This window comes from Zonotrichia albicollis, chromosome 5 (assembly GCF_047830755.1).
Source record: "Zonotrichia albicollis isolate bZonAlb1 chromosome 5, bZonAlb1.hap1, whole genome shotgun sequence".
Classification (NCBI taxonomy): Eukaryota; Metazoa; Chordata; class Aves; order Passeriformes; family Passerellidae; genus Zonotrichia; species Zonotrichia albicollis.
In genome coordinates, this window is record NC_133823.1 from 15870195 (window position 1) to 15884324 (window position 14130).

The 14130-nt window shown below is 41.9% G+C and overlaps 1 long non-coding RNA gene across 1 annotated transcript in view; it reads left to right on the plus strand.

The window, feature by feature from the left end:
• LOC102060434 (uncharacterized) overlaps positions 1–14130 on the plus strand; it is a 338547-nt gene that overhangs the window by 60162 nt on the left and 264255 nt on the right. The window contains exon 7 of the long non-coding RNA XR_003379910.2: positions 12174–12463. This is a non-coding gene — a long non-coding RNA (uncharacterized LOC102060434). The remainder of the gene's footprint in view (positions 1–12173; positions 12464–14130) is intronic.

Here is a 14130-nt window from a genome sequence, read left to right on the forward strand (position 1 = left end):
TCCAACATATCAACCTGAGATGTCTAGATTGTTACCATCCTGTACCTTATTCCTTCCCTAGACCTTCACTGACATGATGAGTAAAACCAAATTGAAAGGTTCTTTTAAAAAAAATGCTGTAGTATTACCAGGTGGCCATTTTTTTTCCTCCCAAAGCATTCTTTGATAGAAAAAATTTCTTTGCTTTGTGCTTATCTAAGAGCATGTGACATTCATCTGAATTGCAGGTGAGCTCACAGAGGACTACAGATCTTCTGCTATCAGCAAAAAACAGCTTTTGAGTTAGCTCTGCACTGGAGTAGCTGAAATCCTCTTCAGCTGAAGACAGTGGCAGCACAGCTCTTTATGAGAAAAACAAACAAACTGAAACCAGTCTGTGAGGCATTTACTAAATCACATAGCCAGAATTCATGTACAGAGTATGTTAAGCCAGTAAAATCTGCTTGTGGGAAATACATTTGGGAGCAAAATTACTTAGGATTTCTCTGTGTCATTTTACTTTGCTTCAGTTTTTGAGTTAAATTTGGAATAGCTTAATACTTTTTTCTGACATGTGGTAGGGCACAGAATCTAATAACTGGAGAGTGGCACAAAACCTTGGATTGGAGGCAAGAAGCACATCGAGGTGACTTCTTAACCCACACCCTTCCATGGCTAATCTCACCCAGTATCATATATGCTTACTTGCCCCTAATAGCAGCGGAAGTGGAAAGTGCTAGTTGTGCTCCTTTTTTTTTTTTTTTTTTTTTTTTTGTCTCTGGTGAGAGAAAATTTATGTCAATCCATTATTTGGCAGTGCTGGATGGTTCTGCTGCAATCACAGCTGGCTGGCCTTTTCCTGCAGCAGCAGATAGACCAGTCTGGCTATCACAGTTTTGTGTCTCCTGCTGGTATTCCCTGTCTCAGGACCCACGTCATCCACTGTGGTTGAGTGGGTTTGTCACCTCCATCTCATCTGCATGCTGGCTGAAGTGCAGACCCAGACATTTCTGTGCACAAAAGGCCCAAACCAGGTCCCATCTTCCAACTTCGTTTCTAGTGTCTGCTGCCATTGATTTGACAGATTGTCTTTTTTTTTTTTTTTGAGCCTGACACTGAAAACATGCCCTTACAAAGCTCCAGTGGTGTGCTCAGCACCCTCCAGAGCTGTTAAGGAAGTGCAGCGATTGAAGGCAGAGCTTCTTTATACAGACACCCCTTTCCTCTTCTGCAGTCAGCTTTTCCCACTCTTTTTTCCTCAACCCAAGTCATCCAACAGGCTGACAACGTGCCAACAGGTCAGATTGACTCCCAGAAAACACCTTATTTCCCTTCATGTCTTTAGAGGACTAAGACAATTCTTGAGAGTTTTAAGAAAGATACCTACAAGATGGTGGCCTGCAGTGGTCCCAGCCCAGCATAAAAGGAAACAAGAAGTTTGTCCTGCAGATTTGTTGACTTGAAGGAATATGAATGACCCAGCCAAAAAGTTTTGTAAATCCATGCAGGAATCACTTCAATTATCTTCAAAACCACCTGCAGAACAGCTTAGAAATAATTTCTTCAGTAAAATATTTATCTTGTAGTGATTGCCTGAGGAGGAACCACTTCTCAAACTTTATGATCAACATAAGTTAAGCCTGGTTGACTAGAGAAGGGTCTTTTCAACTTCCGTTTGTAGCCAGCTCAGAGAAATTTTGTGTGTTCATCTGAATGAAGGTGAAGCCCATTTGTACAAAGGGAAATAGCTGTATTTCAGGCAGGTAAATCACAGTTAATGTTCTTTGAGGGATTCTGCATTGGGAAGCCTTACTGAAGGCAGCTGGATCTAGGAATATTTGCTGTGTTGATCTGTTTTCTGAAGAGTCAAACCTACTTCTTGCATTTCAGGGATTTTCAAATGTTTGTTCTGTATTTCTTTAAGTTACCCGAGTCCTATGAGGGCTTAGGTCACTCGATCCTGCTCACCAGAATAGGGCACAGGGGTTTATGACCTCATGTGTCCCAGTGGCATCTGTTATCTTTCATTGTTATATTTTTTGTTTTCTTTCCCCATTTCTATGGCAACTTTTGAAAATGTCCCCTCTATTATGCAGTTCAGCATAACTTTAAAAAAAAAACTGTTAAATTTTCAACAGGGTCAGATGTCAGACTTTTTTGAACGAGATTGAACATTTGGCTGGCAAAGCTCATCTCGGCAAAGCAGAGAAAAATTCCTTTGTGGGGAAGCCTTTTCTAAAATGTACAATACGTCCTGTGTCTGTGGGTGATAACATCTCCGCACTGCATCCCCAGCATGAAGTAAAGGCAGGGTGACAGCAGCAGAAAAAATCAGCCACCAGTCTGGACTACCTGCATCATTTTAGGCAATTGCACTTCCCCCATTGTGCTACTCCATGGGTTTCTCTGCAGGAACAAGGCACACTAGTGAACTTGTCCTCCTGGTGAAACAACAAAGGGGGCTTTGCTTCTCATCTTGTTTTATTTAATTAGAAGAATCCAGAGCTAACAACACCTGAATCCTGCATAGAAAAATGCAGTGGTAAAAGACAGTATCCACAGGGCCCATGTCATGCCCATCTGCTCCCCAGCAATTATGATATCTGTGGTGAGCCACTCAGACAGTCACTGCACAGCTGTGAATGACAGTACTTTAGAAAAAGTCTTGTAAAAATTGCTGGTGTAGTAGTCAGTTCTTCTCCACCACCTTAAGAGAGGCTGAAGTTGCCAAGCTTTATATTCAAGAGCTGGACTCCTCAGTCCTAAAGTGTAGGACTTCCAAAAGTCTGGTCTGAATAGTTTTGGCTCTCTGGAAATCAGACGGGACTCTGACCTTGTATTTGTGGTCAGGAAAGAATGAAATAATCCCTTCCTGTACACAAAGCCTGCAAATGAGATCAAAGGGGGTTCAGCAATCAGAACTTAACAGGAATTTGAGGAAGAGCAAACAGGGTCTTTTCTTTAAAAATTCAAAAAATTCAGATATGTAGAATGAAGACCAGCAGTTTCAGAAGATACCATGTTTATCACTGATACACTCAATTTATTTTTGTCTTCTGCCCTGGAAATGACATTGTTCTAAATGATGGGTAGGCCATGAGCACACCTTGAAACCAGTGGATGAATGGAGGGACACACGTATGCATTGTTTACACCTCGGAGTACTGAGAGATGAGAGATGGGCCAAGATCTAGACCATGCCTCCCCAGGGGTGGGAGCTGAGGTCTGTGCTGCCTTTGGAGCTGCAATGGAATTCATAGGAAGAGGAAATGCAGGAGGCATTATTTCGAAGCTGTCCTTCCCTCTGTTGCTTTGAGGGAAGCAGAGCAGCTGTCAGGAGGAATATCCCTATTCCATATGGCTGTACTGTGTAAATATAGCACTGTAAACAAAGACCTGCCTCGGAATTAATCCCAGGATGACAAAAAATACATGGGCATAGTTTTGCTGGCTCTTCTACCACTCAGAGAAGTAATAAACGCTGAATTATCTATTTTAAAGAGATTCATTTATATTTTGCATTAAAGTATTAATATTTATGTAAAAATAAACCTCATTCCCCCTCCCCTTTTTAAAGCACAGACATATTCTGTTGCTTGTAGAGGAAGTTTGTGTTTGTTTCAGTACTTTGAAATTTATTTTATATTCAAATAAACTCTTCCTCACTTAGGAATTCTTGAATTTTTGAAAACCATAGGGACCTAAAGAGTGTTGGCAAGTCCATTTGTTCAAAATAGTTCCCTGGTATAGATTTGAAAGCATTTAGGAACTGTTTTGATAATCTCTCTACTGAGCTACTTTATTACTTCAGACTCTAAAATACTTCCCTGACTCTGGCCTAAATCACTTCAAAAACAGCATTTAGACACTTAAGTTATTAGGAAAAAAAAATTGTACCAGTAATGCATAAGTCCTTCTGAGAGAACGACTCAGTGTCTTTGGTGGCAAGTCCAGAGAAGCTGCTTGTCAGACAAGAAAGCAAGTTTTGCTAGCAAGAAAATCCCCTCAGCTTTGAGAATTAAACTGCTGTGATACCCTACAAGTCATATGCTCATTGCAGCAGCTGTCATCAAAGTTCAACACCTTGTTCAGGTCTCTCTACCCAGAAAGCAGTTGCCTTCAGAAACCAGAAGAGTATCTAGGTTTGAAGAGAGAGGTGTCTGCTAAGGAAGGTAGAAACCCCTCTTGAAATGAAAAATGTAACCCCCTTCCCTCTGAATTATAACTTTGAAATCAAGGGGCTCTCAGGCAAAGATACAGGAATAGGAATTACAGTTCTTTACTAGGAAAATTAAAAATACAAATCCAATAGTACAAAAAACCCCAAACTATTGACAGAGCCGGAATATGACCTGGCACCCTGTTGGTCAGGGTGTTGGTAGCAGTCGGATTAAATGGTGGCTGCAGTCTTCTTTGAGTGACAGATGTGGTTCTGTTCAAGCAGTGAGCCTGTAGAAGGGTGTAGTTTTCCTCTGAAGGTCCGGTGGTGGTGTAGCTAGGCCTGGTCTTCCTCTGGGAATCCAGTGGGAAAAGGCTGCTGTGGTGCTCTAGAGCTCAGATTATATCCAGGCAGGAATGCTTGGCTCCTCCCCCTGAGCGGAGCATCTCACAATGGGAGGATGTGATTTTATCAGTCATGCAGTGACACTCATTGGGCCATTAACAGAAGATATCCCCCTGGAGGAGGATGGGTTGTGGAAGAGATAAAGAAAACTCCCCAATTAACAGACGATAACTGCCCCACCTCTAACAGATGGGGATAGAACACACATCCCCAGTCACATCTTGCAGTCTAAGACAAAGACACATAGGCATCTCTCCAGAAAGAGCAAAGCGTGGCACATTCCTTCTGTGTCATATCTCATACAGCAAAATCAAGAAAGAGTTTTAAAGTCATTCACAAAAAACAGAAGTAAAAATAATTGGTGTAGACATGTTAGATGGCCTACCTAATTACACAGTAAATTGGTAATGCCTTTGTGTGCACACATGGGAGAGGAGTTAAATATAGATCCTGACTTATATTCTTCAACATGAGAGTGTGGTTGGTTATTTTTTTGCAGTTAGATCCTGACTTATATTCTTCAACATGAGAGTGTGGTTGGTTATTTTATTTTTAGTCCAACAGAGTTGGACTATGACAAACATGTCACCTTGTGATTCTGCATATGCCCTGCACTAGGTAATACCTAGAAATAGTTTAGACCCTCATTTTGCCTGAACCTGGATGCCTATTGTCACAGGGTTAGAAGAAAAGAAATGTGACCTGTGGGAGCCAGCTGCTTTTCTGGAGAGGCAGAACACTGGCTGTCTGGGCAGGAATATTCTACCCTTTCTCTGCAGTCTGCCTAAGGGCTGGGGTTAGATCATAGAATCATACAATAGGCTAAGTTTGAAGGGACCCATCAAGATCATCAGATCCAACTCTTAGCCTTGCTTAGAACTATCCGCTAGAGTCATACCATGTGCTTGAGAGCACTGTCCAAAGGCTTCTTGAATTCTGCCAGGGTTGGTGCTGTGACCACTTCCCTGGGGAGCCTGTTGTAGTGCTCAAACACCCTAAGGGTGAAAAATCTTTTTCTTAATATCCAACCTAAACCTCCCCCAACACAACTTCAGGCCATTCCCTCAGGTCCTATCACTGCTCACCAGAGAGAAGAGGTCAGTGCCTGCCCCTCCTCTTCCTCTCATGAGGGAGTTGTAATCTGCAATGGGGTTTATCAGCACCTGCAATTACATTGTCCTTGTTTTCCTCAGAGACAGCGCAAGAAATGCAAGCTGTGCACCAATCCTAACTGTGCTGGGAGCCAGGTCCTCACTCCTGTTGTGCATGGAGTGACTCTCTCCTTTGTTTGACCAGTGGATTTGGTATGATTGTCTTTTCATTGTGGCAGGCACCTCACTGCAGAACAGCTTTCCAAATTGAGAATGGAAATGACATGTTTCATTTCAGGGATAAGGGTCACCACTTCTTTCTGCCCCATCTTCCTTGGTTTGGGAGAGGTTCTTTATACTGTAGGTTGTGATAAAATCTTGTGGATGTTATATTTTTGCTCTCTCTGCCAGTAGCACTCCTCTAGCAGACAGAGGTCCCATTTCTTCTTCTCAAGAACCTTTTCAGAGAGAGGAGAGAGTAGTGATCTTCCTGGATTTTCCTTGAAGCTTCAGCCAGCTGTCAGCAGTTGTGGCACCCAGGCAAAGTACTCTCTGCTTCCTCTTGGCTGCCAAGATCCTCATTCTGCAGCCTTCCAGTCTACTCGGTGTGCTCCCAGTGAAAGTAGCTGCTTGTAGGGCTGTAGTTGGCAACTCTTCACCAGCCTCTTGCCCCACTGCTGCTTGCTAGAGCAGTTTGGTGGGGCACAGTTTTGCTGAGATTACCTCCTCAGCAGTGCTAGGGTCACCAAAAAAATGTTCCAGTTTTGAAAAATGACATCAGTAACTTTGGACCCCTTTGTTATGACAAGATATCTACTGAGATTTTGGGGCAAGGGGAGAAATAGCTAAGCCTAATAACAGCAAACATTTAAGAAATAAGGTTCTGACTAACTCATTCAGCTTTCCTGGGGGAGCATTATTTTAAGGTAGTAAAAATAAGAAAAGAAATCTTGCTGGTAGTTTGGTCCAAAAAAGGTCTACTATGGAGACAGAGTGATGGATGTGTTTCATAGAATGGATTTCAAGCACTTTCTTATGTTTGATAGAGTGAATGGATAGAATTTCAACTACTTCTTGAAGTTGAAATACTGATCCTAAATATGCTTGAAAGTAGGCAGAATCTGACTGACTATAGCCCAAGTGACAGGAGAATTGGGAAGTCCATGCAATTTCAAAAGATGTTAGTTCTACTGCTTCATACATTTTAACATGAACTCAAGTTTTAGTTTTTTGAGATCCTCGAAGAAATATATGGGAAGAGGTCACCATAAACTTATCTGCAGCGTGGCAGTGTTTATATCCACCACTGGATCTGCTTAAACTTCCTGGGAAGTTTAAGCTTAAACTTCCTGGGAAACTGATGTTCATCTTTGGGCTTCAGTTAATGGTTTTGTTTTACCAAGAAAAAAACTTGGATCAATAGCACTCATGGGACTGCCAAATGAAAATGGAATTAAAAATGCTGACAGTTGCTCTAATAATCAACATTCTGCTTTGAAATATTCTTGACACTTCCTTTTCAAATTAATTTAAGAAACATTTCATATACAAAAGTCTTAAGGAGGTTTTCCTGACCCTGGGTGTTTGAAGATTGTCCTTTATATGCAGAAAGCTGAAGGGAGCTCCTGAGAAAAGAACTTATAGAAATTCTCATTTCTAGTATTTTGACTATATCCAAAATATGCATTATGTAAGTGAAGTTTTTTTATTTTGTTTTCATTGGTTTTGTTGCAGTTTCCTTATAGTTCATCCACACTCCAAAAAGAAATTTGTTGAGACTCAGAGGAAGAAGTCCTACTTCTTTTCATGTTTGTCAGGACTGCAAGGTGGTCTTGGCCCTGGCATGAGAAAGTTTGAATTATATGGGATTTTTGGTGAGCATCAGGCCTTCCTATTTGATTTTCTGGGCTGCTGGGGATTCAGTGTATCCAATACTCCTTAAGTGGAAGGTTTTGATTTAGTGTTTTCTAAACTGTGGCCTGCGCCAGCCATACTCAAGTTCCTTCCACTGTATCGTTCTGATTTCAGGCTTACAAGCCAGACCTGAAGACATGCTGTTAAAGAGATCTTTGTAAGCTGAAAGTCAAGTACTGAGGCTTTTGAAAAGCACCCTAGTTTGATCAGGCCCTGTTGGTTTCTGTCCCCCACAAGGCAGAAGTTACTCCCCATTTACAGCAGGCTGCAAGGTGACAGCTGTGGAGCTGAAAGGCCTCATCACGACTCGCTCTTGGGAGGTTTCTGTGCCTTGCTGCTGGCAGACTGCACAGGCCAACATTTTGGCACAGTGGATAACACAAAGTAACTTGTTTTATCCCCAAGGGCGCAGCGCTGGCTGTTTCTCTTCTGTTCACAGATTCCCACAGCTTCAGTCACTGGTGGAGTCTCTTCTCTGCCCACACAGGTACGGTGTGGGTGGCAACTTCAAACAGATCCTTCTGCAAAGATGACACACTACATACTTTATTGACTGTCTTGCTCAAAGGATGGGAAAATAACAGCCAGCATGCAGAAAAGGAATAGAATAATTTCATATTTTTACAATCTCCTCGTTAGTCATTTCATAACACTTTTCCATAAAGTTACATGCCCACATACTACACATTTAGGGTTTTTGACATCTCTAATTGAGGAATCTTTTCTGTCTGCCAAGTACTGCTTTTAATCTGTTTTTACATTCTCCTTTTACCTATTTAAGGACCATTAATTTCTGTAATATTTTTCTGAAAGCCATGAAAGTATAGTTCTCACTTCTGAAATTGCAAAGATAGCTTAATGATAACAAATTATACTTTACCAGATTGCATGTGGGAAACATTTGGCGTTAATTGAATTACTTGTTTCTTCCAACTCAAGTATCATTTGCCAATACATATAATTATATCTAGAGAAACTTATATACATTCTTTACAAATTTTACATAAATATACTTAAGATCAGGTAATTTTGATCATATTTAACAGTGGGCAGAAAACAGCTTCTCTTTTGTTGACTCTGAGACACCCTTATTTTCTTCTTTCCTACAACTTCAGTCATGGTCATGAACTAAGTATTATGCTTTTTCTTCCTCATATAAATATGTCATTGAAATAATTAAAGCTAGGCAGAAAGGACATGATCATATTTTTTGTGGCCAAATTAACTACTTGCTCTCCTGTGCTGCTTATGGAAGATATTTAAAAATAACATGAAACTGGTGTTAATGACCACCTTACTTTCCTAGCTTAGAACATTTTCCTTCATAGGAGTTGGATGTTAACAGCATAGTCAGTAGTGGTTTAATTATTTTATTTGGTTTATTAATATTATTCTTAGGCTCAGATTTCTGTCATCTTTTTTCCCTTCACAGGGAAGGTTTTACCCCAAGATTTATAATCCTGTGCCATAGTGTCAGCCTCAGGAAACAGATGCATCAGTTAAGCCACAGTCATAGACAAGGTACAATTGTTCTCTACTATTTCATTGGTTTTGGCCAGGGTAGAGTTAATTTTTTTCATAGAACCTTACACAGACTAGGTTCACCTCTTTGTTTTAAAATGTTGTCTTGTAATCCTCTGCAATGAACCAGAGAGCCCCTCCAAGGTTATGGAAAGTGCTTGGGTTTAGAGCACTTTCCTAGTAGTTGATGAAGACTTACTGAATCACTTTTAAGACCATCTGTTCCCGAAATTTGAACTCTTTGTCAGTGTCTTCATTTGTTTCATGATTTAGGAAGCTGTTTTGTGTTGTCAGAGGGGATTTTCCAATTAAAAATACTATCAGTTTTATGAACTTGCAGTGTTTTTCTACTTTTTAGCTGGGCTTCCTGAGCTCTTCTCTGGTTCTTGTTATTGTGATTAGCCTCTGCAGCAGGCCATCATTACTAATTAGAATTAGCAGAGAAGCTCTCATGTATTTTTCTTGCACATCCAGCTTCACCCTCTTAGTTATACCTGTGAAAATTCTGTAGCAGTTCATGCTGTAGTTGAGAATGATTTGAATGGCATTTGTTTCGTCTCCCTAAAGTTTCTATATCAATACCAATATATTACACTACCCAACAGTCTCAGTTCAAGTCAACTTTTAAGTTCCCTAAATGTGAAACTGTAAACTGAAAAGCTGAGAAGTAACAGAGTTACTGCTATTCCTCTCTGCTTTGCTGATCTTATTAATTTTAATGATACTGGAAAGTCACACTGGTAAGGGCAACACTACCTATAAAAATGAAACATACCACTCATATTCCTGCATCTTTAGCATATATGCCTGATGCAGAGACAAAAGACCTGGTTCTGGGGAATTGCCAGTGCACTGTGTGATCCTGCCTGGCTCCTACCACCTTCATGGGGGTGGGAATGCAGCTCCTGCTTGCTCTGGTGCCACAGGGGGCTCTTGATATGGCTGTAAATAAATTGCTGCCATCACTTGTTTATAAGTAGCATAGTTTAATATTGAATATGTGTTGAATAATCACCTTACAAGTATATAAATAATAATGAATTACTAGTTTATAAATATTGTCTGATTATTAAACACTTAATAATTACTTAATAAGCACAGAAAATATTGTGTAAGTATAACATATCAAGTGGAAAATGCTGTTTGGCTGCTTCCTGCAAAAGTGCCTTCTCTTCCAGGGGTGCAGGAGCTAGTTCAGTCTTGGGTTCATCTGTGGTGAGTGAGGACAATTGGGCCAGTAACACTGCCCCCCCCAAATCTCCAAGCAGGCACCACACATCTGCTGGCACACATCATTCCTACCCTTGAAAAGAGATGGGAGGGACTGGCCCAGGGTTCCCTGAATCTCTGAGGAAGAATCCAGGCTGCTTGTGCAGAAGACAATGCTGCTGCTTGCTCTGCTCTGGGCTGGGGACAGCCCTGCCCATGCTTAAGCTAATTAAAGCTTCTGCTCATTATAGCAGTGTGGCTTTTGACAAGGTCATAAATCAGTCACTGTCCTAGGAATATGAACTGCCATCATGTGCACTGTCCAAATATGAACTAATGACTAAATGACAATTCTTGCTGTTGTACACACAATGAATTAAGAGCTGGACATATAAAACCAGTGTGAAAACTGTCTTTTCCCACAGAGACTCTTTCAGGCTTTGAGTTCTTGTCTGATGCGTGCTGGCCTCTCAGACTTTGGGGACCAACATGACTGAGCCCCCACCTGAGGCAGGAATCTCGGTCCCTGCCCACCTCCTGCCTGCCTGGAACCCAACACCTCCCACTCCTGCACCCCTGCTCAGAACCAGATGAGTCAATCTCAGTTGCTGAGCCCAAACACACAGGACTTGGTCTCTGCTCCAAACCCCATCCCAACACCAGGAACCCTTTTCCCAGCCCCAAACACACAAGCCTCTTTTTTTTCTGTTTTAGAGCCCACAAAACAGCCTCATCAGCCTGTTCTCAAGTCTGGAAAACCTAAAAGTTAGTCTCCATTTCCAAATACAGGAAATAGAACTAATTCTCTGGGTTTGATGACTCATTGTCTTGAGGCCCAAGAACACATATTCTTTTGAGAAGGAAGAAGGCCAAAGCCCATGATTTGCCCTCCTTTCCTGGAGTGAGATGAGCTGGGGTTTTGCAGCCCTGAAACAGCCCCCCCTGCCTGAGCCCATGTTTGGAAATTGGATTTAGAATAGGTGGCAGTGCCCTGGGCTGGACCAGCTAGTCTGGTTCCAGCCAGGATATCGCCTCCCCCATTCCAAGAGCTGCTCATCTCAGTGGGTGCCACTCAATGCCTTCATATCTGGGAACTGATATTTCTGAGAGTAAAAATCAGAGTAAACCCAACCATAATAATCTGTTCCCACATCTAGGGCAGGCCAGAAGGTTCCCTCAGGGGCAAATGTACTGTCAGAAGCCCTGAATCAGGCACTGAAGGTGTCAGAGCTGCAGTAAGAGCACACAGACATGTTGGGAACTGCAATTTCACTGGAAAGCACACACCTATGTGCATAAGGCACTCAAAAGTGAAAAATATTGAGCAAGGAGGAAGAGCAAAACAAAGAGAAGCCCAGAGAACTCTCTAACATCACGTTAGCGTCTCTTTTTCTGCAGTCAGGTTTTTGCACAGGAGGGTGGACATAGGGAGGACAAACACATTGTTGTCTGCTTCTGTCAGTGTGCCTGAAGGACAGGCACAAAGCCTCCTGCACTGCTCAGCTGGAACAAGTGCCAGGAGAAAAGGGGAGTCCTATGCATATGAACCAAGCCTCTAGCCCCAGCCAATGGTAAAGGAAAAATCCAGAGGTGAGCAAAGACCAGAATATCACCCAGCCTGGCACTGCAGCTGATAAAACCTAGGCTGGACAAAGCCTTCCTTTCCCTGGAGCTGTCTGGGTTCAGTTTTCATCTGTCCTTCCTGATTTGGGGCAGTGACTAATTCTCTTTGCTTTGGAAAACCTCTTCACTGACTGTGGTGTTTTGGGAAGCAAAGATATCTTGGGAGATGGCTGTCTCTCCCAGAACTATTTAAGGAATATATGGGAAGATACTCCAAAAAGCCAGGAAATTTTGTCCAAACATGCTCTAATTTCACTTTATTTTTTTCCCAGGGGGACCACCTATTCTCAGGCAGCAAAGGGCAGCAGCCCTGCAGGGCTCTTGCCAGCCCTTAGAGCCCCTAATTGTCCTCAGCTGGGCCTGCCTACTGCTATTTAAGCTCCAGCTGAGGAGCATTTCCTGTTATTGCTTCTTCTGCTTGGCTGCTGGGGGAACTGGGCTTCATCTTTTTGGCTGGCTTCATGGCCACTGTCCTTCATCACATTGTGTGCTGGATCAACGAGTGTATGAGGATGGGATGATCATCCTCCTGGTGGGATACTGAAGTGAAATACTGCAAGAGGTAAGAGGCACTTTTTTGAGTTTTTTTGCTCTGGATTTTTTCTTTCTTGGTGATGAAGAGCTTTTACTGATGTGTGATAACCTGGCTGCTGTTGTCACAGGGCTTTGTCTTGTCAACTTGCGGGCAATTTACTTTAGTGAAACTGTTCCTCTGGCCTTGAGTGTGTTAAACTGACAAGATAATGTAAATTAGCCTTAATTTGTCCTTTCTGGTGGCCCAGGATGCAAGTTTTCCTTTTGGCAATTCCTGCAATTTCTAGTATGGAATGTCTTCTTAGGAGAGCAGCTGGGATTTTTGGTGGCCTTGACCAAGTTGGGAAAGATTTGCATGGTACAACCAGCAACTGGAATTTTAGTGTGTGGAACTCCAGTTCATCAGCTGGGGAAAAGGGCTTTTATGACCATGCAGTGCTCACTTCTGTGTCTGATTTTTCTCTCTCCTATGGAACTTTATGTGAGGAGTAGGTAAAAGTACATTTCTCAAAAAAGTCCTGTGTGACCTGGGTTTCCCTGTGCCTTTACCGAGGCTGAGGAATATCAGAGCTATTGAAGCTTTGGAGTAGTCAAAATTTGAAAGGTGCAACCTGTCTGCAGACTAAAAACTATATTATTTATTTCAGAATTAAAACAGAACCTGTGTTTTAGGTGATACAAACAGAGGGCTTTTGAGAGCAGCAAAGCTTAGGTTTGGTTCTGAAGAGAAAAATCCCTTCATTTTACAAATGGCTATCGTAACTTTCACTGGAGGATTTAATATCAAGCAAAGGCTCGTGCAAAGCCTTTAAGGTGGTCTGTAATGAACACCAAGACTGCAGTTCTGTTTTTGTAAATAATAATAACCTCATTGGTTAAGAGATCTATTTCTAGCTTGACTTCCAATCTGCTACTTTGTTCTTAAAACCTGAATAAAAGTCCCCCTTCCAAGAAGGAAGACCAAAAGATGCATTTATTTATGTAGGTAGTGCTTAGTGTGAGCTGTGTTCTCAGAGTTTTGAAACAAGGGTGAGAAGCACATTGTCTTATTTGCTGAGCATTAGTCTTGCATTCTTGAAATCCAAAATGAGTTAGGATTTTGAAGCCGTTTCATAACTGGAAGGGAATATGGTTGGAAGAATCAATTGCTGTATATGACAGTCTGGCAGGAGGGCTCTTGCTTTAAGTCAGATGAGTTTCCTGCATTGCTGAGCACTGCTGTGTGAAATTTCATGGGCTCCTTGTGCTGTTGCCAAAGTCTGTAGAGACACTGGCTGCACTGTCCTTCCTGTGAGTGAGAAACAGTGTTGTGCCAAAGATCTGGACAGACATGGACAGTGAGATGGTAAAGGAACAGCTGTAAAGACTAAAGGAGAAAATGTTGTCTCTGCTGCTGTTTAGCATTAATAACATCTCAATCCAGTTATGTCTCATATATACAGTAAGGTGCCAGATGCCCACATTATCCTGGAGTGAGGGAGGCATCTAAAGGTGCAGGTTTGGAAGAGGTGAACAGGCATTGGTTTTACATTATGCTGCTCAATGGTTCCTGGCTGTCTGCAAAATACTTTCTGCAAAAAGTGCAATAATAAACTTTGAGTGGACAACTGAGTGTAATTTATAGTGTTTTCACATCCCCTTCATTTTTGGTTCACATAAAATGTCTTGTTTATTTTCCTGATTATTCATTTCAAC